Source organism: Balaenoptera physalus (assembly GCF_965194825.1).
Source record: "Balaenoptera physalus genome assembly, chromosome: 5".
In the NCBI taxonomy this organism is placed as follows: Eukaryota; Metazoa; Chordata; class Mammalia; order Artiodactyla; family Balaenopteridae; genus Balaenoptera; species Balaenoptera physalus.
The window spans coordinates 114639194-114662284 of NC_138884.1; the positions used below are offsets into that span (position 1 = coordinate 114639194).

General features: G+C 48.2%; 1 protein-coding gene across 3 annotated transcripts in view; it reads right to left on the bottom strand.

Moving 5' to 3' along the window:
* LOC309661262 (janus kinase and microtubule-interacting protein 1) overlaps positions 1-23091 on the bottom strand; it is a 99459-nt gene that overhangs the window by 66895 nt on the left and 9473 nt on the right. Inside the window, exon 1 of one of the 3 annotated variants that reach the window (XM_082462848.1) lies at positions 19976-22110. The exons of 1 other annotated variant lie outside the window; for it this stretch is intronic. The gene's annotated coding sequence lies outside the window, so the exon portion shown is untranslated. Of the gene's footprint in view, positions 1-2608; positions 4199-19975; positions 22111-23091 lie in introns of those variants that run through there. One more of the 3 variants, XM_082462849.1, reaches the window with a different exon arrangement.

The following is a 23091-nucleotide window of genomic DNA, read 5'->3' on the forward strand; positions in this document are numbered from 1 at the left end:
TAAGTTGATACTGTGCTGCACGCAGGCTACTCTAAGTAACAAGGTCAGAGTCACATGAGCCTGGGTTACAAGCTGACTCAGCCACTGAGAACAGAACTGGGTGACAGTTTAATGCAGTGCTTCTCAAACTTTAACGTGCGTGAGAATGACAAGCTCCTTGAATGCCCCTTAGCTGGCCCCTCCCCAGTAATGCTGATCCCATGAGTTGGGGCCCATGAGTCAGCATTCCCACAGAGCTCCCGGGTGATGTGATGCTGGAGATCCCAGGGTCATACTTGGGTAACCCTGATTTAGTGTGGGCTCTGAAGCCAATCTATCAGGGTTTGAATCCAACTTTAGCATGCACTAACTGTGTGGCCCTGTGCCTCAATCGTCTCACCTGGCAAATGGGCCTAGCGATGGTTACAACCTCATAGATTGTTATGAGCAGGCAATAGATTCAGACAACTAAAGTGATTACAAGAGTGCCTAGTACGGACAGGCCCATAATTTTAAGTTTTACTACACCACCACCAACACCGCAGCCACCACCACCATCCTCACTACCACCACCATCAAAACCACCACCACTGCCGCCACCACCATCACCATCACCATCGTTCACCACCACCAACACAACACCACCATCACCCTCAACACCACCAGCACCACTACCACCAACGCCCATCACCACAACCACCCTCACACCACCACCACCACCAATACCACCACCATCACCAATATCATCAGCATCACCACCCTCCCCTACCACCGCACCACCCTATCACCATCACCACCCTCCCCACCGCCAATACTGTCACCATCGCCACCACCAGCACCATCATCACCATTACCATCCTTACCACCACCTCCATCACCATCACCGCAATTACCACCAACACCATTATCAGTACCACCACTGCCACTACCACCACCAATACTGTCACCATCACCACCCTCCCCACCGCCAATACCGTCACCATCGCCACCACCAGCACCATCATCACCATTACCATCCTCACCACCACCACCTCCATCACCATCACCACAATTACCACCAACACCATTATCAGTCAGTACCACCACCGCCACCACCACCACCAATACTGTCACCATCACCACCCTCCCCACCGCCAATACCATCACCATCGCCACCACCAGCACCATCATCACCATTACCATCCTCACCACCACCTCCATCACCATCACCACAATTACCACCAACACCATTATCAGTCAGTACCACCACCGCCACCACCACCACCAATACTGTCACCATCAACACCACCAGCACCATCATCACCATCACCACCCTCCCCACCACCCCACCAGCACCACCACTGGGTATTCACAGTACAGTCTCAGCCATCAAAGAATGTCAGCCTATGTGGACAGGCAGACAAGAAACTGAGAGAGAGAGAGAAGGATATAGAACCTGCTGTCATGTAGACCAACTCAATTCACTTCAGCACTTGTTCAGAACCAAATGCCATGGGAATGAATACAAAATAGTGACGGGTGTGGGAAGACAGAAAAGGAATCTTTACATGCTCTGCACGTTGTTGGATAAACCTCAAAAACCACCTAGACTAGGTGAGGTTAGGACTGTGCTTCTTTCATCTCCAACTGTCGACTCCCGGTACGGCGCCTGGCATGTCATCAGGAATGAGTCCACAAGACCTGACTTGCCAAAGTCACTTTCCCACTCAGCTTATACCTCCATTAAACAGGGAAAATGCTAATTTCAAAGCTGCTGAAGTGCATATTCCTACAAAGCTATGAAGACATTTAATAGTCAAGCACTATTAATATTGAATAACTATTTAATAATTTAATAATCAAAACTAACAGAAAAGCCGAATTTCTCACTTCTAACAAGCTCCCCAATTGACACTGACCATGACCACTCTTCCCAGGACACATCCCACACCATTCCACCAGGGAATTCCCAGCACACTCTCTTCCAGTAACCTAAATCGTCTAAAATCTTGGTCCAGCGCTCTAATGTCTACAGTTCCGCCATCAGATGAGCCAGGGCCCCTCCAGCCTGAACTGGCGGGCAAGCTTGGGAAGCTGCCCAGAGCAAGGGATGCTCTTCTCTGCACTGCCCAAGCACACTGGCTGAGAAGCCAGCCCCTCAGCTTTACATCCTGCTGAAATTTTTAACATCCTCCAGCTTGCAGTGACCTGGTCCCTTGGCACCAATTGGACGATCTGCAGATAAGATTAATAAATCCCAGCTGCAGAAAGCAGTGCCTCTAATGAGGAAGCAGTCGGGATCATGGCAAGATAACAAGACCAGGCCAGGCTCACGTCTAAATCCTGTGCTGCTCCAGCCCTGGCCTGGGCTTCTTCCTGTTGCCCCCGAGACTCCCAGTGGGCCAAGCCTGTACAGGGCTTGGGGTGGAAGAGAGGACCCAGCCCTGGTCCCGCCCTTGGTCGCTCATGGCCATCCCACCAGCCTGGCCCACATAGGGCATTAATGCCAGGACAGAATCAGCCAGGGCATGGGAGCCTCAGGGTGGCAGTGACCATGTTCCCCAAAGTGACTTTCCAACCCCAGATGCCCAGGGGCCTGGGACTCTCTTCCCAGGAGCTAGGAATGTTTGAACGAGAAGGCTTCTCTTACCTGCAAGGCTCTCCTCATGTGGCTTCCTCGCCCTGCCCATCTGTTCACTCTACAAACACTGACTGTACATCTCCTGGGCTCCTGGCTCGAGTGCAGACGATGAAATGGAAACAGCTGTTGCCTTTGCATTACCCACGATCTGGCAGGGGAGGCGGCCGTTAATCAGATGACTGCGATGAAGTAAGGTCAGCGCTCAGAGTCTGGGGGGCTTTCTGGAGGAGGTGGCCCCTAAGTCATGTCTTCAAGGAGAGGCAGGAAGCCCAGGTTAACAAAGGATAAAAAATGAAAAGAAGACACCAAGCCCTACTAGATGGGTGTGCGCGTTTCTATGTGTTCCCACGAGCACGGGAAAAAGTTCTGGGGGTTCCACCTACCACTGGTTACCCCACACTGGATGGAGAAAAATAGAGTCTACTCATTTCTTTATTCTCTTCTCTGTTTGAATATTTAAAATAACAAATACTACTTTAGTAATTTTGGAAGGCAACACAACTTTTTAAAAAATGTAAGGGAAAGAGGGAAATGAAAATTTTAGGGAAAGTTGACCCAAAAGCAAAGATTCTGAAAATCTAATGAATTCTCTGTAGAGGGAAGAATGAATTTTGTCAAAAGGCTGTGCCTCTATTTCAAGACTGGCCCCCAAGGGTCTGATCAGATTCGAACTGTGGGGTGAGCAGTTCTCTCCACCTAGAGGCAACTGAGACACAGAAGAGGCCAGAGACACCAGGCAGGACAGGCGGACACAGCCGAGCCTCACCACGCCTCTCCCGCTAGGAGTATTTTTCACAAACTTTTCAATTTGCAAAGTTTCGAAACTACAGAAAAGTCCCAAGAATACTATAATGAACTCCTCATACCTTCACCTAGACTCACCAATTGTTCACACTTTCCCACAGCTACTTTATAAAGATACATTTCTATATATAAATGTCTATTTTTATGAATCATTTGAAAGTATATTGCAGACATCATGACATCTCACACTCAATGCTGTGGCTTTCATCCCTTACCGCCAAAGACATCATGAAATCATAACACAATTATCAAAACCAGGAAATTTTATCATTGATACATTTCATATTCCAATGTCACCAACTGTTGCAATGATGTCCTATGTAGCAAAATGATTATTTTTCTTCACCCAGCACTTATTAAAGAGCACTTGTTTGCAGGATGCAGCTGTGTCTCTGTCAGAGGTACTCCAAACCACAAACAAACTTTCCCAAACAATCAAGTGGAAAAGTAAAACGTAACAATCAAGAATAATAAACATCATTAGGTACAGAATAATCTTTGACACTAGGGCAGGGCAGCTGGAAGGGGTTCTGGGCACAGCGATAAAGGAGGATCAGTCTCAAATCACCCCTCAGCTGATGCCAGCCCTGGTCCTTAGCTCTGTGTCTAAGAAAACACAAACCACATGCTCTCAGGCAGGACAGTGGGGTCCTTCTGTCCTTGGGCTCTGGCAGCGTGGGCCCGTGGGCCATGGTGCAGAAAAGCAGGGGACCTGGGCTCCCACCTCTCAACTGCTGAGTCACTCTGGAGAAGTCACACGGCCGCTGTGGGCCTCAGTTTCCCCATCTGTAGGGATGGGATCTGGCCACTTCCTCCCCCCCTGCCCCACTCCATGCAGCCCCAACTGCCCCACGTCCATGGCCACCCTGAGCGCCGCGGAGTTCTGATCCAGGGCCTCTTGAGCCGGGAGTCTACCACTACTTTTCTGAGAGTCAGAAATAGTAAAATACATTCGTAGACTGCCCTTGGCTCTCCACTGGCCTCAGGTGGAAAACCAAACTCCTTGGCTTGGATAAAGCCCTTCCTCATCTGTTCCCCACCTCCCCCTTACCACAGATCCCCTCACCCGCCATCCCAACCAACGTCAGAAAGCAGCAGCCCTGACCAGCAACGGCATTCTCTAGGGGACGGACTGCTAAGGCCATGGAGTCCCAGAGAGGTTGACAAACCTGCCCTAGTTCAACAGCTCAGGACTGATAGAACCAAGGCACAAAGAAGTGAGCTCCAAGCCAGATCCCTTCATCCCACGTGAAAGGCAAAATGTTTCATCGATACAGGTCTCTACATGCACACTGCCTCTGGACAATGCTGGAAAGGACATTAAAACAGTGGTTCAGAGGGTGCTGGGAATATAGGTGGATGCTGGTGTTTTTTTTTTTTTCTTTATGCAATACTTCCATTAATTTTGTATAGTTTAAAATTTTCTCAGTGGAAAAATAAAAGTGACTAGAAATCGGCAGGCACTAAGTGATGAAGAATTCCACAAGCATCTCACTGTCACTACTGCTGATATGCTATGCAAAGGAGATAAAACTGGTGGCCTGATTTCAGCTGGGAACTCACCCCAGTGTGGCTGGCACAGGTAGGATTTCCCCCTGAGCTCTGCCCAGGCAGGTGGACGCTGCCCTAGCCCATGACCCTACCCACATCTGCAGCATGCCTGCCTATCCTGGGCTCTCTCTGCACCTGGAAAAGACTTCAGGTTTTTTTTTTCCAATTGAAGTAATAGATGCCTCATGGCTCCCTTTAAAGAGCTTAAGAGAGTAACCATATATTTATTTAATGATCATTTTGAATCCCATCAAGACCCATTATCCTCTCTGCACTTCAGCTTCTTCATCCATATAAGAGATAACAATACTGGCATCCACAGGGCTGTAACTGAAACTCCTAACAGTGGAGGAGGTACCCTGCTCAGTAGACAGGCAGCACCATTACCACTTACTGAGAATCTACTAAGTGCCAGATACTTTCCCAGGCACTAAAGGTACAGAGATGAACAAGACACAGTGCTGCCCTGGAGTGACTACAGGCCTTTCGTGTAGGAGGAAGCACAATAAATCCCTAAAGGGCTAGTCCTTGACCTTGAGCACAGCAGGGAGCCACTGGTTAAGGTTTATGCCTGGGAGGACAAGGTCAGACACCCATGCATTTCAGACCACTTGCTCAGGGTCAACACGGAGGGCTGCCTGGAGGCGGCCCCTGGAGGCACAGTGCTGAGGCTGTGTCCTCACCTGGTAGGGGACGAAGAAGCCTGAGGTGAGCCATGGATGTGAATATTTCAGGAGGCAAAACCGATAGGATTTATAGTCCAAGTGAACGGGACAAAGAAGACTTCCTAAAGCTTGAATTAAGCTGTATTTTACATTTTAATCTATTTTTAAATCTCTTCAAACGTTTACCAAGCTCCTTATTCCTACCACAGGGCTGCTTTTCTGCAGAAATGTGAAGCAGCACTGTTTCACCTCACCCTTGGCTCCCCACTGCCCTCAGGGTGAAAACCAAGGCGGCGGGGGTGGGGGGGGGGATGGGGGAGGGAGGTCAGGAGATTAAGGGAGATAATACCTCCATGTTTACAAATAGGGAAATGGAGGCTCTCAGAGGCAGATGGACTGGCCTAAGGTTCCACCGAACATGCAAGAAGACTGGGATTTGAACACAGGTCTGTCAGGCCCCAGGGCTTGCTTCACGGCATCACCCAGCAGGTGAACCTCTTAGCAGCACTGATAGCCTGGGTGGCCAGAAAGAGTTGGAGTCTTTCAAAATGGCGGGCAGGGCACAGCCCTTGTTGTCGTGAACAGGGACACCTACCTGGCATCCTGAAACCAGGAAGGGAGCTCAGGAAGAGAGACAGTGTTGGTAGTCAGATGTCAGGCTTCCCCAAGAGAAAAATATTTAGCAAACATTGATGTAGAGAAGGAGTGAGCCCCAGACTTAGAAGGGATGTTGAGAAAGGCCATCTGGTCCCACCTCCCCATTGTACAGATGGGACATAGAGCCCAGAGAAAGTGTGTCTAATGCAAATGTACACAGGGAGGCAGCATTTGAACCCAATCCTCTGCTCTCCTTACCCTGACCTCATACTTAGCCTGGCAAAGGTGTACAAGCCACATCACCACCCGCTCCAGGAAGTCCTCCATGACTGCCAAGGCTCCTGCCCCTGAAAACCTGGGCCTCCCAAAAATGCCTGGACTTCACTGTCAGACCCAGAGTCGAATCCTGGCTCCATCCCTTATTTCCTGTAGGACCTAAATCAAGTCATGTCACCTGAACGAAAGAAAATCCTGCCTCCTGAGAATGTTGTAAGGATTACATGAATTAGGAAGACCCCTGCAGAATCTAGACTTCCATGGATGGGCCCAGAGAACAGCCATACAATAACAGCTGCGTTCCCCTTAACGTCAGTGCCACAGACTCTGCTCCCCTTCAATGCCACTACCTACATCAGAGCCACCATCTTCTCTGCGGCTTGGGAAGCACCTGACCCCGTCCTGCCGCCGGGCCTCTCACACGCTGCAGGCCATCCCTCGTCCCTCTGCCTGGTCTCCTCTCCTCTCCCCCCTGCCAAGCCTCCTCAACTCCAAAGGCAAGTTTGTGCAGTAAAGCCCTGATGTTAACCCGAAGCCGCCAACTCCAACTCCCGCCCCTTCCACTTCTGGCCAGTCCTGCGTCACTTCCTGCCACGGACTTTTAAAGTGGAGCCTGACTCTTCCCCTTCTGCTTCTGGTCCCCAGGCCACCTCCTTAGCCACGCGCACAGCCTGCTTCCTGTCTCCGCCCCAGAGGAATCACGCCGTGGGGAAGTCTTCAGCGTGGATTGCTCCTTTTAAAAAGAAGGGCAGGCTACAAAGTTGGTTCAGTATGACCCCAGTAAAATACAAAACTAGCATATATGTTCAAAGGGCAAAAAAAAAAAAAAAGGTTAGAGGTGCCTTTCAAACAGCTTTTGCTTTTTTTCATGAAATGAAATCTTGTTGGACAGTCCACATGAAGCCGCTCTTGGAAGGACCCACAACCAAACCTCAGCCTCTTATGCCACCTTTGCTGAGCCCACCCAGAAAGCGCCAGCGTGGGTGGAGAGAGGGCAAGGCTCTCGTCCTGAGGCTCCACCGCTCACTAACTCTGACTGTTCAATGACTGTGTAACCTCCCAGGGCCTCCTGTGCCCTCTTACCTTCTTACATGGTGGTTGAGGGGCCCAGAGAGGAGCAGAAAGCACCTGCCCAGGGGGCACTCAGTAAATACCACTGCTGAGAGGCAGACTGGATAGAGCTGGACAGGAAGGCAGAGGCCAAGGGGGAGGGGGGGGTCACTGGCTGTGCTCTCCTGGGAGACCCTGCCCCATCTACCACCACCTGCCTCCTCCACCTTCCAGAAACCCTCAGGTGCCATCAATGGGGTAATGCCGCAAACCCACAGGAAAGCAGGCCTCTCACCCACACACACAGCCACCTCCTCTGCAAAAGGTGACCCTACCCATTCTGCCAGCCAGAGAACAAGAGAAAGGAAGTGGCCCAGGGTGGCCCCGAGTCAGGCTGCATGGGACTCTTGGGGCAGGACTCCTTCCTCTGGGCCCTAAAAGCAGCAGCTAAACCAAGAGCTGCCACTCATAAGAGCCTACTCTATACCAGGCAATGTGCTGGGCCTACCCATCTCAATCCATCCTCAAAACGTCCTTGTGAAACAAGTAACAGTATTATCCCCATTTGACAGATAAGGAAACTGAGGCTCAAAAAGGTGAAGTCACCTGCCCAAGGTCCATGGCTTGTACGTGGCAAAGCCAGGACTGAACCTAGGTATGTCTGACTCTAAGGCCACTTCCCAGGTGCCCAAAGAACTGTCAATTTTGTTTTCTAACCTCAGGACTCAGCACCATGCCTGGAATGCTCTTAGAAGGCACCCAAGAACATTTTTAGGAATGAACAGCCAGGCTCCTTCCTGCACATCATGCCATCACCTTCCAAGAACAAAGCATATTGACAGCAAATCAAATGTCACTGAATGAGTGACATTTATAAAACACTAAAACTTATATAAAACAGTAAAACTTTCTCAATCATGAAAAACTTCCAATATCATCAGAAAACCACCTACTTCAATTCCCCACCAAACACACCCACAAACACAATCTGATAAAATTGCTACTCGTGTGCAGGACCCACATAACAAAATTCTCATCAAATAGAGGAATGATAGTTGTTTATCAACAGTTACAAAAACATGATGAAACTTCCTTTAGAATATTCTGTGCATGTGAAGTCTTCTTTTTTCTGTAGCTTTTCACTGTAAAATCTTACCAGGTGCTGAACAGGAGAGAAACTTTGAGGTGGGGATGAGCAATGGGAACAATAACTGTGCTGCAGGAAAAACAAAGCATCGTGGCAGCACCCATACTCCTCTTCCATCAGACAGAATTCAATACAATTCAACAAACATGCACCAAGTTAACAGTAATAACAGTCCCTGCTTATAGAGCAGTCTCTCTGTACTAGAAACTGTTCCAAACTTCCCAGATTCTTCATTATTCCACAGCCCTATGACATGGGTGTTATTAGTGCCCCATTTTAGTGTTCAGGCAGGAAAGAGTACCTTGGCCAAGGTGACCCAGATAGCAAGTAGGGGTGGGAGGTTGTCTGGCTCCCACCAGGTGGTCTGGCTTCAATGTCCATGTTCTTACCTCCTGTGCTATGTAGCTTCCAGGTGCCAGCTATTATGCTAGGATGTGAAGATAGAGCCACTAGGGTGGCCCAGGCACTGCCTCATCCACAAAATGCCAAAGTAAATACATTTATAAGACTAACTAAGCCTCAGCCATTCTGCATACCTGGGGGTAGATTGCTGCTACCCCTTAGGCAGCCAAAACGCATCAGGTCCTTACACACGTAATCCTGGTGCTCACGAGGTCCTGGAGAGGCACATGTTATTTTCCTCATCTTATAGGGACAAAATTTCAGTTGAAAGTAAGTAAAGGACTTGCTCGAGTCCCCATCTGAATACAAAGCCTTTGCTTTCTGCTACTACGTGCTGACTCTTTGCAAACCCCCTGCACCATTTTGTAATCTCCCCTTTACTGATGTGCAAGGGCCCCTTAAGAAGTCCCAGAAAAGGCCTCAGCCATTAGGCTGTTTCTGTCCCACCTTTCCTGAGATGAGTCACATAATCACACCACTGAGAACAAGCAGTGTGACTTGTGACTTTCAAGCCAAGAGCAACTTCTTTTGTGGTTTCCACATCCTTTCTACACCTGACACTCAATGTCGTCTGATATGCCTGGGGCACTCCTCAACAGACACTTAACGAATGACTCCAGAACTGGAGGACAGGGGAAAGGTTGGCAAGGCTGAAGCAAGCAGGGAGAGACAAGGGGCTCAAATCGGAACACTAATTACAGGGCTCGGGTGCTCGGACCAAGATGAACTTACTGCCAGGTTATTCACTACCAGGTTACTACCACCATCGGGAAGGAAGATGGTTAAGGATGACTTCATCAGGTGCAGACATTTGCCGAATCCCTCGAATGTGCTGGCCCAGCGCTGGGTGTCCCAATGGTTCCCCCACATGCGTGAGGAGTTCCCGTCAAGTCAGGGAGGCAGGCAAGGAAACAGAGTGCAGCAAACCCAGGTGATAAGTGCAGACCAGGGCTGTGGGTCCCAGTAGAGTGTGAAAAAAGAGACATCTGAAGTGGGCCCTGGCAGGGGTGAAATGTGAACATGCAGACAAGGGAATAGGGGTCTAAGGAAGGTTGAATGGCATTTAGGCAGGAAAAGCAGCAGAAGCACATTCAATCAACATCCCGGTGCCTGCCCATACCAGGCCCTGTGCTGTGCACAGGGACTTCAGACACGAATCCCAGCCAGGCGGGAAGAAAAACTGTGAAAGACAACAGCCCCGCAGTATGGCCAAAGCTGGGACAGAAAGATGTGCAAGGCCTGGGGAGTCAGGGAAGTACCCGAGGATATGAGCCTGAGCCACCTCTAGAGGCGGCAGAAAGGGCGTGCTAGAGAGAGGGTACAGATGTGGAAAGACAGGAGGAACGGAGGGCAAGTTCAAGGAAGGCAGACTCTTCCATACAGTAGGGGAGAGTGTTATGGACTGAATGTCTGTGCCCCCCCCTCAAATTCATATGCTGAGACCCCAATCCCCAATGTGATGGTATTTGGAGATGAGGCTTTCGGGAGGTGATTACGCCCTCATGACGGGATTAGCGTCCTTATAAGAAGACACACAAGAGAGCTTACTTCCTCTCTCTGTCCACCTCATGAGCACACAGTGAGAAGGCAGCCGTCTGCAAGCCAGGAAGACAACTCTCACCAGAAACAGATTCAGCCACCACCTGGAGCTTATACTTCCCAGCTCTAGAACCGTGAGAAATAAATTTCTGTCGTGTAATCTGCCCAGTCTATGGTATTTTTTGTTATAGCAGCCAAAGCAGACTAAGATAATTGGTAAAAGCAAGAGCATCGAGAGATGAGGTCACAGATGTGGTGACAAGGAGTGTGTGCTTCATCCCAGGACAGGCGGAGCCCATCGAGCAGAGGGGTGACACAGCCAGGTGTGGTTTCTGTGGTAAGATATCAGCCTTTCTTGGTATGACTGTTTGTCTTCCCAAATACTCCCAATAACTCAAGAGCCATCCTGAGGAAGGAGTGGGTGGGCAGAGCCTTCAGACTGTCCTCGGAGAGCACCGGACCCTCAAGGTCTGTTCACAGAGACCTGGGGTGAAGCAAGTGCTGGTCCTAATGCAGCTCTTTCTCCAGCCCGGCTCAGCTCAGTCAGTGACAGTCCTGGAGGCTCCTACTTCCCAGGGCCCAGTCTTAGGAACATGACGACACTTGGAGGTTGAGACAGAACCAATGTGATACTGATGGGCAGATGACAACACAGAGACACAGGTGTCTGCGAAGGGATGGTGGCCAGTACCTAAAACAGAGCAGAACCCTCAGAACTTTGGGGCACTGGGAGATGGTTACCAGGCCTGGACTTCAAACCACATTCCATGGAGCCCTGGTCCTCCCTGAAGATGCTCAGGGCTATCAGAGATCAGGGTTCTGGAGCAACAAATGTTTGGTTCTATTTTTTATAGGTAGAATCATTTTAAACTACAAACACGGCATACAAGCTCAAATGAGCTGCACACCAAATGTCAACCCTCTGTAGACGCCACTGCATGGACCTGGGTTGCCAGGTGAATACTCAGCTTTATACAGGTCTTGGGGTTGAGACTCTCCTGTCATCTCCAGCAAAATGGATCCTGAAACTAGAAGACAAGTTGTTGACAAAAACCTTACTGATTGCAAATGTGGTAGGTAAAGATTCCCAGAACAGAATATTTTCACAACCACAACAAAGCCCAATTAACACTCAGGGTGCCATGGCTATTAAGAATACTGCTGTCACCCCAAACTTTTCATTTTGAAAGTTACATTCATCAAAGCAACCTCACTGTTCTCATGGACTGACGTGACATGAAGCACTGTAAGTTTAGAGTCATAAAATAAATGTGACAATAAGCTATTGCCAGACGGCTACACCCCGACCCCGTATTTCTGACTCAGCAGCTCAGGGTGGGGCCTGAGAATGTGCACGACTAAAATGTTCCCAGGTGATGTTGATGCTGCTGGTCCGGGACCCTACTTGGAGAACCACTGCTCTAATCTGCTCGTTACAAACTCTGCTTATTGTGACTCATTAGGGCAGGTGGTCCCATAAGCCCAGATAGGTAGGTCCTCCTAAGACAGCAAGGATGGGGAAGGCAGAGGAACAGGCATTCCAGGGAGTGGGGCAGCATACGCAAACACATGGAATCTGGAAGCAGTGGGTAAGGAAGTCAGTAGTTCACTGGGGTCAAAGGGGTGGCTAGGAGTAATGAGGTGCAGGATGAGGTGGCAGGAAAAAGCGGGGGCTGTAGATATCAGGCTTACAAGGGTGGAACTGAACATCAGCTATGGACCAGGCCCTGTCTTTGCTGCTATTGATTTCTCATTTCATTGCATTGTGGTCAGAAAATATACTTTGTATTATTTCTATCCTTTCAAGTGTATCGAGGTTGTTTTATGGCTGAGCATACAGTCTATCCTGGGGAACGATCCACGTGCCCTTGAGAAGAATATATATTCTTGGTGAGGACGTGGAGAAAAGGGAACCTCTGTGCACTGTTGGGTGGGAATGTAAATTGGTGCAGCCACTGTGGAAAACAGTATGGAGGGTCCTCAAAAAATTAAAAATAGAACTACCACATGATCCAGCATTTCCACTTCTGGGTATTTACCCAGGGAAAATGAAAACACTAACTTGAAAAGATAAACACACCCCCACGTTCATTGCAGCATTATTTACAATGGCCAAGAAATTAAAGGAACCTAAGTGTCCATCAGTGGATGAATGGATAAAGAAAATATGAAATAGATAGATATAAAATGGAGTATTATTCAGCCACAAAAAAAGAATGAAATCTTGCTATTCATGAGACATGGATGGACCTTGAGGGCATTATGCCAAGTGAAATAAATCAGACAGAGAAAGAAAAATACCACATGATCTCACTTATACGTGGAATCTTAAAAAACAACAACAAAAACCAAACTCATAGGTACAGAGAACAGATTGGTGGCTGCCAGCGGTGGGGGACAGGAGAGTGGGCAAAATGGGTTAAGGAGGTCACCAAGCGCAAACTTCCAGTTATAAAATACACAGTTCATGGGGATGCAATATACAACATGGTGACTATAGTTAATAATACCATATTGTATATTTGAAACTTGCTAAGAGAGTAGATCTTAAAAGTTTTCATCACAAGAGAAAAATTTTGGTAACTATATGTGGCAATGGATGTTAACTAGACTTATTTTGGTGATCATTTCACAACGCATACAAATATCAAATTATGTTATACACCTGAAACTAATATAATGGTTTATATCAATTATACCTCAATCTACATATATATATGTATATATATATTCTCATGTTGGTGGAGTATTCTGTAGGTGTCTGTTAAGTCTGGTTGGTTTACAGTGTCCTTCAAGTTTTCTATTTCCTTGTTGATCTTCTGTCTAGTTGTTCTATCCATTATTGAAAGTAGGGTATTGAAGTATCCAAATATTATTGCTGAATTATTTACTTCTCCCTTCTTTTAGATCAGTTTTTGCTTCAAATGTTGATATTTTGGTGTCCTGTTGTTAGATGCATGTGTGTTTATAATTGTTATATCTTTCTAATGGATTGACCCTTTTATCATTGTAAAATGTTATTAAATCTCATTATAAAATGTCCTTCTTTATCTCTATTTTTTATTTTAAATCTATCTGGTATGATATCAGTATAGTCACTCTAGCTTTCTTATGGTTGCTCTTTGCATGATGTATCTTTTTCCATCCTTTTACTTTCAGTCTATTTGTATCTTTGAGCCTAAAGAAGTATGTCACCTGTAGACAGCATATAGTTAGATCATTTTTAATATACGCTACCGCCTTTTGATTGGGTTGGGGTTTTTAAAAATATTTATTTATTTATTTATTTATTTATTTATTTATTTATTTATTTATTTTTGGCTGCATTGTGTCTTAGTTGCGGTACGCGGGATCTTTGTTGCGGTACACAGGCTTCTCTTTAGTTGTAGTGCACGGGCTCCAGAGCACGTGGGCTCTGTAGTTGCAGCGTGCAGGCTCAGTAGTTGTGGCATGCAGGCTTAGTTGCCCCACAGCATGTGGGATCTCAGTTCCCTGTCCAGGAGTCGAACCTGCATCCCCTGCATTGGAAGGCAGGTTCTTAACCACTGGACGACCAGGGAAGTCCCTGATTGGGTTGTTTAATCCATTCACATTTAATGTTATTATTGATATAGTTGAGTTTACATCTGCCATTTTACTTTTTGTTTTCTACATGTCTCATGTCAGTTTACTTCCTCTATTCCTCCTTTACTGTGTTCTTTTGCATTAAATGAATCAGGCATATGTCACAGCAAGAACTTCAAAGAGCTTATTCTTTTTAATTCAGATAACAAAATCACCTCTCCAGCAAGTTTTGGTTTCTTAAATGGTTCTTTTTCTAATCAATCATGATCTTTTTCTCTCTGGTTCCAGCAAACAGGAGCAAATGAATTATTCACCCAATAGTCATAGAACATCATCTATAATAATGTCCACTACCAGATTCCTGGGTTGGAGAATTTGAGGCTAGAGTTTGACCTTCCCACAAAGAGGAGGCATGGGGCCACTCGCAGTGTGTTTTGAGGATCACCGTCATGACACGTGATGATAAGAAGTGTCATAACAGTTCAGTGCTTCAGACCAAGGTGCGAAAGGATGGTTGGAATTCACAACAGAGTCCACAGCATGGATATTTTCAAGTGCTGTGGCACTGCTTTCACAGACACCTGGCACAGATGCTAACAAAGATCTGGTGAGCGGAGGGCCTTTCTATACCAGCTACAAGGAACAGGTGAGACACCACAAACTGATCAGCCCACATCCCTTCCAGGGAGTCATTTAATACCCGCCCCCAATGTCCTTGTCACTTGACCTCTTAGTTTACCTACAAAGCCCTCTGTTCATCAACAAATATGAAGGGAAACTACAATCCGGGAGCTTGTGAATTGTGAAATCCCAAATTCACAATTTATGTTGTGAACACCTGAGGTTTGGGGCACCCAGCACCCCTCCCCCATCTTCTGACTGGAGCACTCCCAATTTCCGATATCCTATCCAGCAACAGGACTTGTTTGCGTATTTGGTATGAAGTGTCTTGCATTCACCTTTAGCCATGCCTATAGAAAGCTCAGGGGATCTGTAATGCCCAGGCGCTCATAAACTGGGCTCATCCTGGGTTTCTGGTACACTTACAGGGAGAGATAGATCCTAAAAGTAAAGTGCCCATTTGCCCAATAGTTTAAACAGATTAGGCACAATTTCGGGGCATCCGGGCCCTTGTTTAAAATAAGGTGTCTGGTTGGCAAAAGAAGCTCTTCCAGCCCTGATCCTGAAAGGCTCCAAGACTTGCCGTAGAAACTCAATTACCGCCAGGCTTAATAAGCTCACTCACCCAGCTGCCCTGGCCCACAAAGCAGCCCCGCCAACTTCCAAAAAGAAGATGTGTCTTCCAAAGCGTATTCTGAGGTGCAGCTTGGGAGAAATGGAAAAATCAGACCACTTTAACAAGAAATACGACCTGTGAACACAAGAACATGGTTTGGATTCTGAAGAACAGCTGTCTAACATTTTTTTTTTTTTTGCCCTTAACTAAAAGCAAGCTGCACTGCAAGGCTGTGAAATCCCCGTGTGCAGGGGAAGGGTAGCTTTACTGAGTTCTACAGAAGCTTCACAAATGTCATCTCTGGGCTGATAGAACCACCAGGGGTGTTTCAACCACGAGTACTGAGGGGTCGGAGGTTTGGAGAATTGATGTCACTAGAGGAGGCTGCTACAGAGAAAGGAGTAGGGCTCATTGAGGGCAGAGTGGACCTGATGCAAACAACAGAGAGAAGAACCTACGGCACCCGGTTACGGTCCCTCCCAATACTGACATTATAGGGATATGAAACATGTTCATTTTTCCTTTCTTGGCCCAGAAGTGAAAACAATTCAGTCATAATACTACAAACAGCAAATATTAAGGATAAAGGCCAAAAGCGACTGACCACCTACTGAGCCCCTCACCCTGTGCTGGGTTCTGGGAATCCCACCGTGAATCAGGTGGCATCCCTACTTTTCCGGAACCTTCTGTCGAGTGGGAGAGTCGGACAAGTCACTGGCAGCTGGAATACAGAATCCAGGCCAGTGGCAGAGGGATGCTCGGAGCAACGGGAGCCCTGGGGACATAGCTGAGCTGGCCTGCGACGCGGAAGGATTGTCAAGGAAGGTTTTCTGGAGGAAATAAGGCTGATGATGGATCTTAAGCACCCGTGGAGGATGTTCACTGAGTGAATGGGGGCAGGAAAGGCTAATGGGCAGATCTGCCAGAGGGAACAGCATGTGCAAAGGCCTGGCTCAGCCAGGAATGGCAGGCAGATGGTGCGGCTGGAAGCATGCTCTACTGAAGGCCTGGGAGGAGAGAGGCAGGAGCAGGGCACGCCACCCTGGCAAGATCAGGAGAGCACCGGAAGCCTCTTTAGCCCGCCTCTCTGCCTCTAGGCTGTTCCTATCTTAATCCAGCCCTGGTGACTTCATCCACTGCATCTTCACTTGTAGAGTAAGCAAACAGGTCTCTCCTAGAGCTCCACCATCCAAGCTGGGCCATGGAACCTGCAGGGTTTCACAGGTGGGGGGTGAGTGAGGGAGGTATTCCAGGCAGAGGGAGCTGGCAAGCAAGGGTTTGGAAGAAGGGACAGTGCTTAGGAGGCGGGTACAATTCACCAAGGGAAATATGGGAATTGAGTTGGGAGCAGGCCATGGGGCCCTGAACAGAGGCTAAGCTGGCTGCACTCTTTTCAGAAGTAATCAGCAACTGGAGTAGCCAGAGGTCTGACCCCCATCACTGCCATTTCTACCTGGGCAATCTCAGGTAAGTCACTCATTCTTCACCAGTGAGGTGGTACGGGCCCAACAGGGGCTGGAGAGGAAGACTCGCTGTTGCCCTCAATAACCCACTTCCACGTACATGTCAGCACGATCCACTCCTCAGTCCCCACCCGAGCAGCAGCGGAAGGCCAGCAACTCGCAGGCAGGTGTGCACGTGGAAGACGAGGAGGACAACATTCGCCGACCCCTGCAAAACCTGGACAAAGCCCTTCACGGGCATCTCTCCACGTGGAACACACGGCACCCTGGGTTGGGGAGAGGGGTGTGACCCCCCCTGGACACCAGAACTCCCAGGGGTGATGTGCTCTGTCTCCCTCGTGGCTCCTGGCTGGGTGGGGAGTGGAGTTCAACCCAGACTCCCTCCCAGGTCTGGCAGAAAGCAGTGGGGATATGGTCTGGGGCAGAGGAGATGCACAAAACAGGGAGGTGGCCTTGCCACGCCCTGAGAATCAGCTTCCCTCGAGCAATCAGCTCTGGCCATTGGGCAGCCCTGCCCACTGCTCTGAGAAGCATGGAGAGATCTCCGCCTTCAGAGGCCATGGGAAATGAACATGCAAACTCTTCAGAGGACAGAAAAATTCTGGTGTGGTTATTCTATGCAGAGGGAGTAAAAAGGCTAGAGCCACTGAGTGGAGGCGACTCAGAAGAGTGTCCCAACGCTCTTCATCCTAATCATGTTGCCGCCAGTTACAGAGAGCCTACCACGCACCTGGCTATACGTGGATCCACGCCTGTTCCCCTCACAGGGTCTGCCCTCAGGGCTCCCAGCTAGAGACCCAGCTCTCATCACCCTGTGATTGTTCACCAAGTCTCCTTACTCATATTCTCCAGGTGACAGTCACAGTCTTAGTGATGGGATTTGTGTTTTATTTGTGGGTCTCCCCTCTCTCAGAATGAAAGCTGCCATGGGCAGGGACCTTGCCGCGCCTGGTCTTCCTGGGGCTCTAGTTCCTTCCGGGGGCACACAGGAGGCCCTCAAATGTGCACTGTCACTCTTTGTTACCAGACTGAGCGCCTCGTTTACAGAGGAGGAAACTGAAGCATGGAAAAAACGTAACTCACTGGTCCAGGGCCACACACTTCACAGAAGGCAGAGCCATCATCCTCTGGGCCTGGTCCCTGCCCCTGAGGAGCATAGCGTCTAGAGCAGCACTGCCCCCCAAAATACAATGTGAACCCCAGGTACAATTTAAAATTTTCCAGCAGCCACATTAAAAAAAAGTAAAAAGAAACAAGCGAAACTAATTTCAATGATACATTTCATTTAGCCGGACATATCCACAACAGTTTTGTTTCAACAAGTCATCAATGTTAAAGTTATTACTGAGATCTTTCTCATTCTCTTTTTCCTACAGAGTCTTTGAAATCCAGTGCGTGCTTTCCATTCCCCAGGGCAAGTGAGCATATGACTTAGGAGGCCCATTCACAATCATTATGACCACTACTTCTGGAACCACCAGTGTCAGCAGCGCCAGCTGACAAATACCTACTGTACACCAACATGCTCTGGGCCGTCTGCACAGTTATTTCTGACCTTCACACCAACCCCAAGAGCTAGGGACACTGAACTTTCTCCATACTGAACAGAAGGAAAAAGTGAAGCTTGGAAAGATTAAGTAACACGCTCCAGATCACCGAGCTACCAAGGTGGAGTTAGGAAATTAACTCACATCTGACTCTAAGCAATAACAACAATTATTTCTTGGGCACCTACTACATGCCAACATCCTGTGCTGAGAGATAGAAAACATGCCAGTCGAGGTTCCTGCCCTCACGGTGCTTTCAGTCTAGCTCAGGAGGAATGATCACAAATGGGGAAACAAAACGCATTTCAGATCATGATGATTTCAGAAGAAACGGGGTGCCAAAGGGGAGAATAACAGTGGAGGGGGAAGGCAGGCATCTACCTGAGAAGGGCAGGGAAGACCTCTCCAAAGAGGGGAAATGTAAGCTGAGACACGAAGGGTGAGAAGAAGCCAGTTCTGGCGAGGGCAGGAGATGAACAGGCCAGGCAGCAAGCAGCAGACACAACACTCTGGGCAGGAGAGTCCAGTACATTCCAGGAACCATCAGAAAGGCTCCCTATGCTGTGCCAGCTGCCTCTCTGGGCCACTGGGTTGGCCCCTGGCCGGCCCTCCTGCCTCAGAGTGCTCCCACAGCCTGGCTTGGAAAATGAGAAATCTACAAACCGTTCTCCGGATGTCAAGAGCAAGTCAAGGCTGGAGGTTCCCAGCACAGAGCCTGGCAAGGAGGGCACATTCATAGCCATCTGATGAGGGGCTGAACGGATGAATCAGTGAGCAGTGGGAGGAGACAGTGGAAGCACCACAACAGAAGCCTGGTAGCCAAGGCCCCAAGAAGAAAGCTTTAACACTTTAAGCTATGCTTCAAACACTCTGCGCAATAGCCAAAAGGTAGAAACCACCCAAGAGTCCATCAACAAATGAACGGATAACAAAATGTGGTCCATCCTTACAATGGAATATTATTCGGCCTCAAAAAGGACTGAAGTACGGATACATGCTACGACCTGGATGAACCTTGAGGATATTATGCTGAATGAAAGAAGCCAGACACAAAAGGCCACATATTATATAAGCCCACGTATATGAAATTCCAGAATAGGGAAATCATACAGACAGAAGGCAGATGGGTGGTTGCCAGGGGCTGAGGGAGGGGGAGGGGGAGTGAGTGTTCCATGAGGAGGGAGTTTTCCTTGGGGATGATGAAAGTGTTTTAAAGCTAGACAGAGGTGTTGGCTGTACAACACTGTGAATGTACTAAATGCCACTGAATTGTATACTTTAAAATGGTTAATCTTACGTTGTGTGAATTTCAGCTCAATTTAAAAAAAAAGGGGAAGGGGAGGAAAAAAGAATTGTTTCAACAGAAGGGTCAGGTCATGATCCTGTTAAATAAAATAAAACCCCATGTCTCAGAAAGCAGATAGGAGTGATCAGCCTCCAGAAGTACCAGAATAGAAAAGGAAAAGAGAGAAGACGGACTTTCCAATGTTAAAAGAAGCAGAAAGCTATTGATACTTCACCAGATCACTCTCACCTCCACTATCGACGCCTGTGATCCTCACAGTCTTCCCATCCTCCATAGGAAGCAGGACACTCCTCGGTGGTGTGTCCCACCCCTACCAGCCCTAAGGAAGGGACGAGGGGCCAGTCCAGGGCTCCTGAATCAAAATGCAGCCGAGATGGAGGCTTGGGGGCCAGCAGGCTGAGCCAGTGCATCCCCTGACCTGGCACACACAAGGGCATTACTGCCACAATGGGCAGCCCTTGGCAGCCCCAGGATGGCCACAACAGAACCTCCTTTCATTCCCTAAAGTGGCCCTTCAGCCAAGTCTGGGCCACAGGGGAGAAAGTACAGCAGGAAACCTGCCTCCACACAGCACGTGGGTCCTCTGAGGTCCAGTTGGGGGCTTTAGGACACATGACGGGTCCTGAGGATGATTCCAAGACCTGGAAAGGATAAAGGGCACACCACGAGCCACACAGAGAGGACAGACTGACCTAACGACTGATTAAGGGTGCGGCTGTTCCAGGGAACGGCATCACAGCGACTGTCCACCGCACAAGGCTGGGCCTTCACCGCTGTTCTTTATTTCATCCTTACACCCACGTGGACGGCAAGGATGGGGATTGGGGTTATTCCCATTTCGCAAATGAGGACACAGCTGTGGAGGGCTCAAAGGGTACAGACGATCATCCACGGTCAGCATACGGCAGAGCTGGCGTTCAAACCCAAGGCCGCCATCAACGCCTCCTGTGCTAAATTATCATGCTGCTGATGTTTGCTTTTTTCTACAAAACTCCCACAAGGCAGGACGGAGTCATGGTTAAGAACATGGGCCGCCAGTTTGGGATGACAGAAAAGTTCTGGAGATGGATAGTGGTGATGGTTGCACAACAATGCGAATGTACTTAATGCCACTGAACTATACCCTTAGAAATGGTTAATATTAAATATTATATATATTTGAAACAAAGATATTTTAAGAATTGGTCAGGTACTAGGACATTAAGAAATTATCAACAAATTTTAAAAAATAGATATCATACAGACCACATTCTCTGAACATGGTAAGATTCTGTTAGAAGCTAATAAAAAATATAAATTCTTCCCCTGCTGGAAAAAAATCCCTGCTTCCCCAGTTACCAGTTCTGTGACCCTGGGTAGGCTTCACAGCCTCTCTGTGCCCACCTGTAGAATGGGAAATGCAGGGCTTCTCCCTCTGGGGTTGTGTTCAGGATTGAATGAACTCAAACACAGGGAGAGAGCACAGACCAGAGGGTGGCAAACTTCTGTAAAGGGCCAGGTAGTAAATGTTTCTGGCTTTACTGGTGTCTTCTCCAACTGCCCGACTCTGCCAATGCAGGGCAGGAGCAGCCATAGACAGTAGGTACACAAATGGACATGGCTGTGTACCAGTAAGACTTTCTTTACAAAATCAAGCGGCGGGCCGATGAGCAGTAGCTTGCGGACACCCAGGCACTTGGTAAGTGCTCAGCCAATGTTAATTGTTACAATTAAGAAAAACAACATTTATCTCAATTCACTTCTGTAGACCAATGAGAGGCACCGTACTCCTTGTTGCGGTTCTGAAAATAAACACTATCACCAAAGACGAGAACAGAGCGCTGTCCCCACTGGGGAGCTGGCGCCTCCCTCACTCTGAGCATCCCTGCGCCCCCTCTCTGCTGCTTTCAGGTTGATTCAGAACCAGCATGTTAATTACCTCCTGGGCTACTCTCTGCAAGCACTCTTGCCCTTCCCACCTCCCACAGGAGGGGCTCCTGCCCCCTGCCCTTCACACCATGAGGCCCCCAGGACCCCCTTCCTTGTCCTTGCCCCTCCCTGCTGGCCCATGGTCCCTGGGCTGTCCATCTGGCTTTGGGAAGGCATAAGCAAAGAAAACATTTTCAGAAGGCATTCAGGGCTAGAGTGACAAGCCAAGGTCCCACTGCTGGCCAGCCTTGGGGTTTTTTTCTGAGCCTCAGGCTACAGCAACACCAATAGCTACTACTGGCTTTAAGGTAACATGTTTCTATTAAAAGCACTGAGAAGGCTCCTCTGATTGATTTCTCTCACTAGCCCTGTAGGAAGGTTTTCTTTCCATTACTGGAATCAGCATGCTTCATGGAGCAACATCTAAGCTCTGGAGCGAGAGAAACCACCCCCCACCCACACACACACACACACACACACACACACACACACACACACACACTGCTTAATTCCACCTCCACCTCCACATCCAGACGCAGCCCCTGCTTGTCAGGGGCTCACATAATCTTTACCCTGCCTGGTGCTGTGCAGTTTAAATGAGATAATTCATGGCAGGAGTGGGAGTTTAAGCAACAATAGAGAGCTATTTTCCCTATGTGAACATCACAGGAAAAGGAACTGGGCGCAGAGAGGTTAAGTGACTTGCCCAAAGTCACACAGCCAGTAGGTGTGAGGTGGTTCTCAATGCAGCTCCTCTAACCCAGTCCTGTTCCCTCACAGCCCACCATACCTAGCTGGTGGCCACTGCTCATGATAATTAGTTCCATTAAGAGTTTTCCTTAAAATAGATAACCAACAAGGACCTACTGCATAGCACAGGGAACTATAGTCAATAATACGTAATAACCTATAATGGAAAAGAATCTGAAATATATATATAACTGATTCACTTTGCTGTACACCTGAAACTAACACAACATTGTAAATCAACTATCTTTCAATAAAAACAAAAAATTTTTTAACGAGTTTTCCTAAGAATTGGGTGGAAATTATTGTAACTGCTACACCCCAACACTGAGCAGGGAGAAAGTCTAGATGAAAGAGGCATCGAAGGAACTGTTCTGGGACCAGTGGACTCTGAGTTCAGGATTGCTGCATGTAGCTCCCAGCACCTTCTCACACAAGTCTGCACAGTTGGGATTAGTCAACATGGCACCCACCCCTTTCATCTTTCATTCCTGCTTATTGAATATTTAGCTTATTGGCGTGACGCTGTTAGCTTGCGAAGGACAAAGAGGGCCTCTAACGAGGCCAATTGCTCTGTGACAAAGCTAAAGGATTTATTTTTTTCAAATCACTTATGACACCCTCCTTCCTTGTCATGACCACTTATTTAAGTGCCTCCAATGCCCAGAGACCACACTTCTGATCTCACA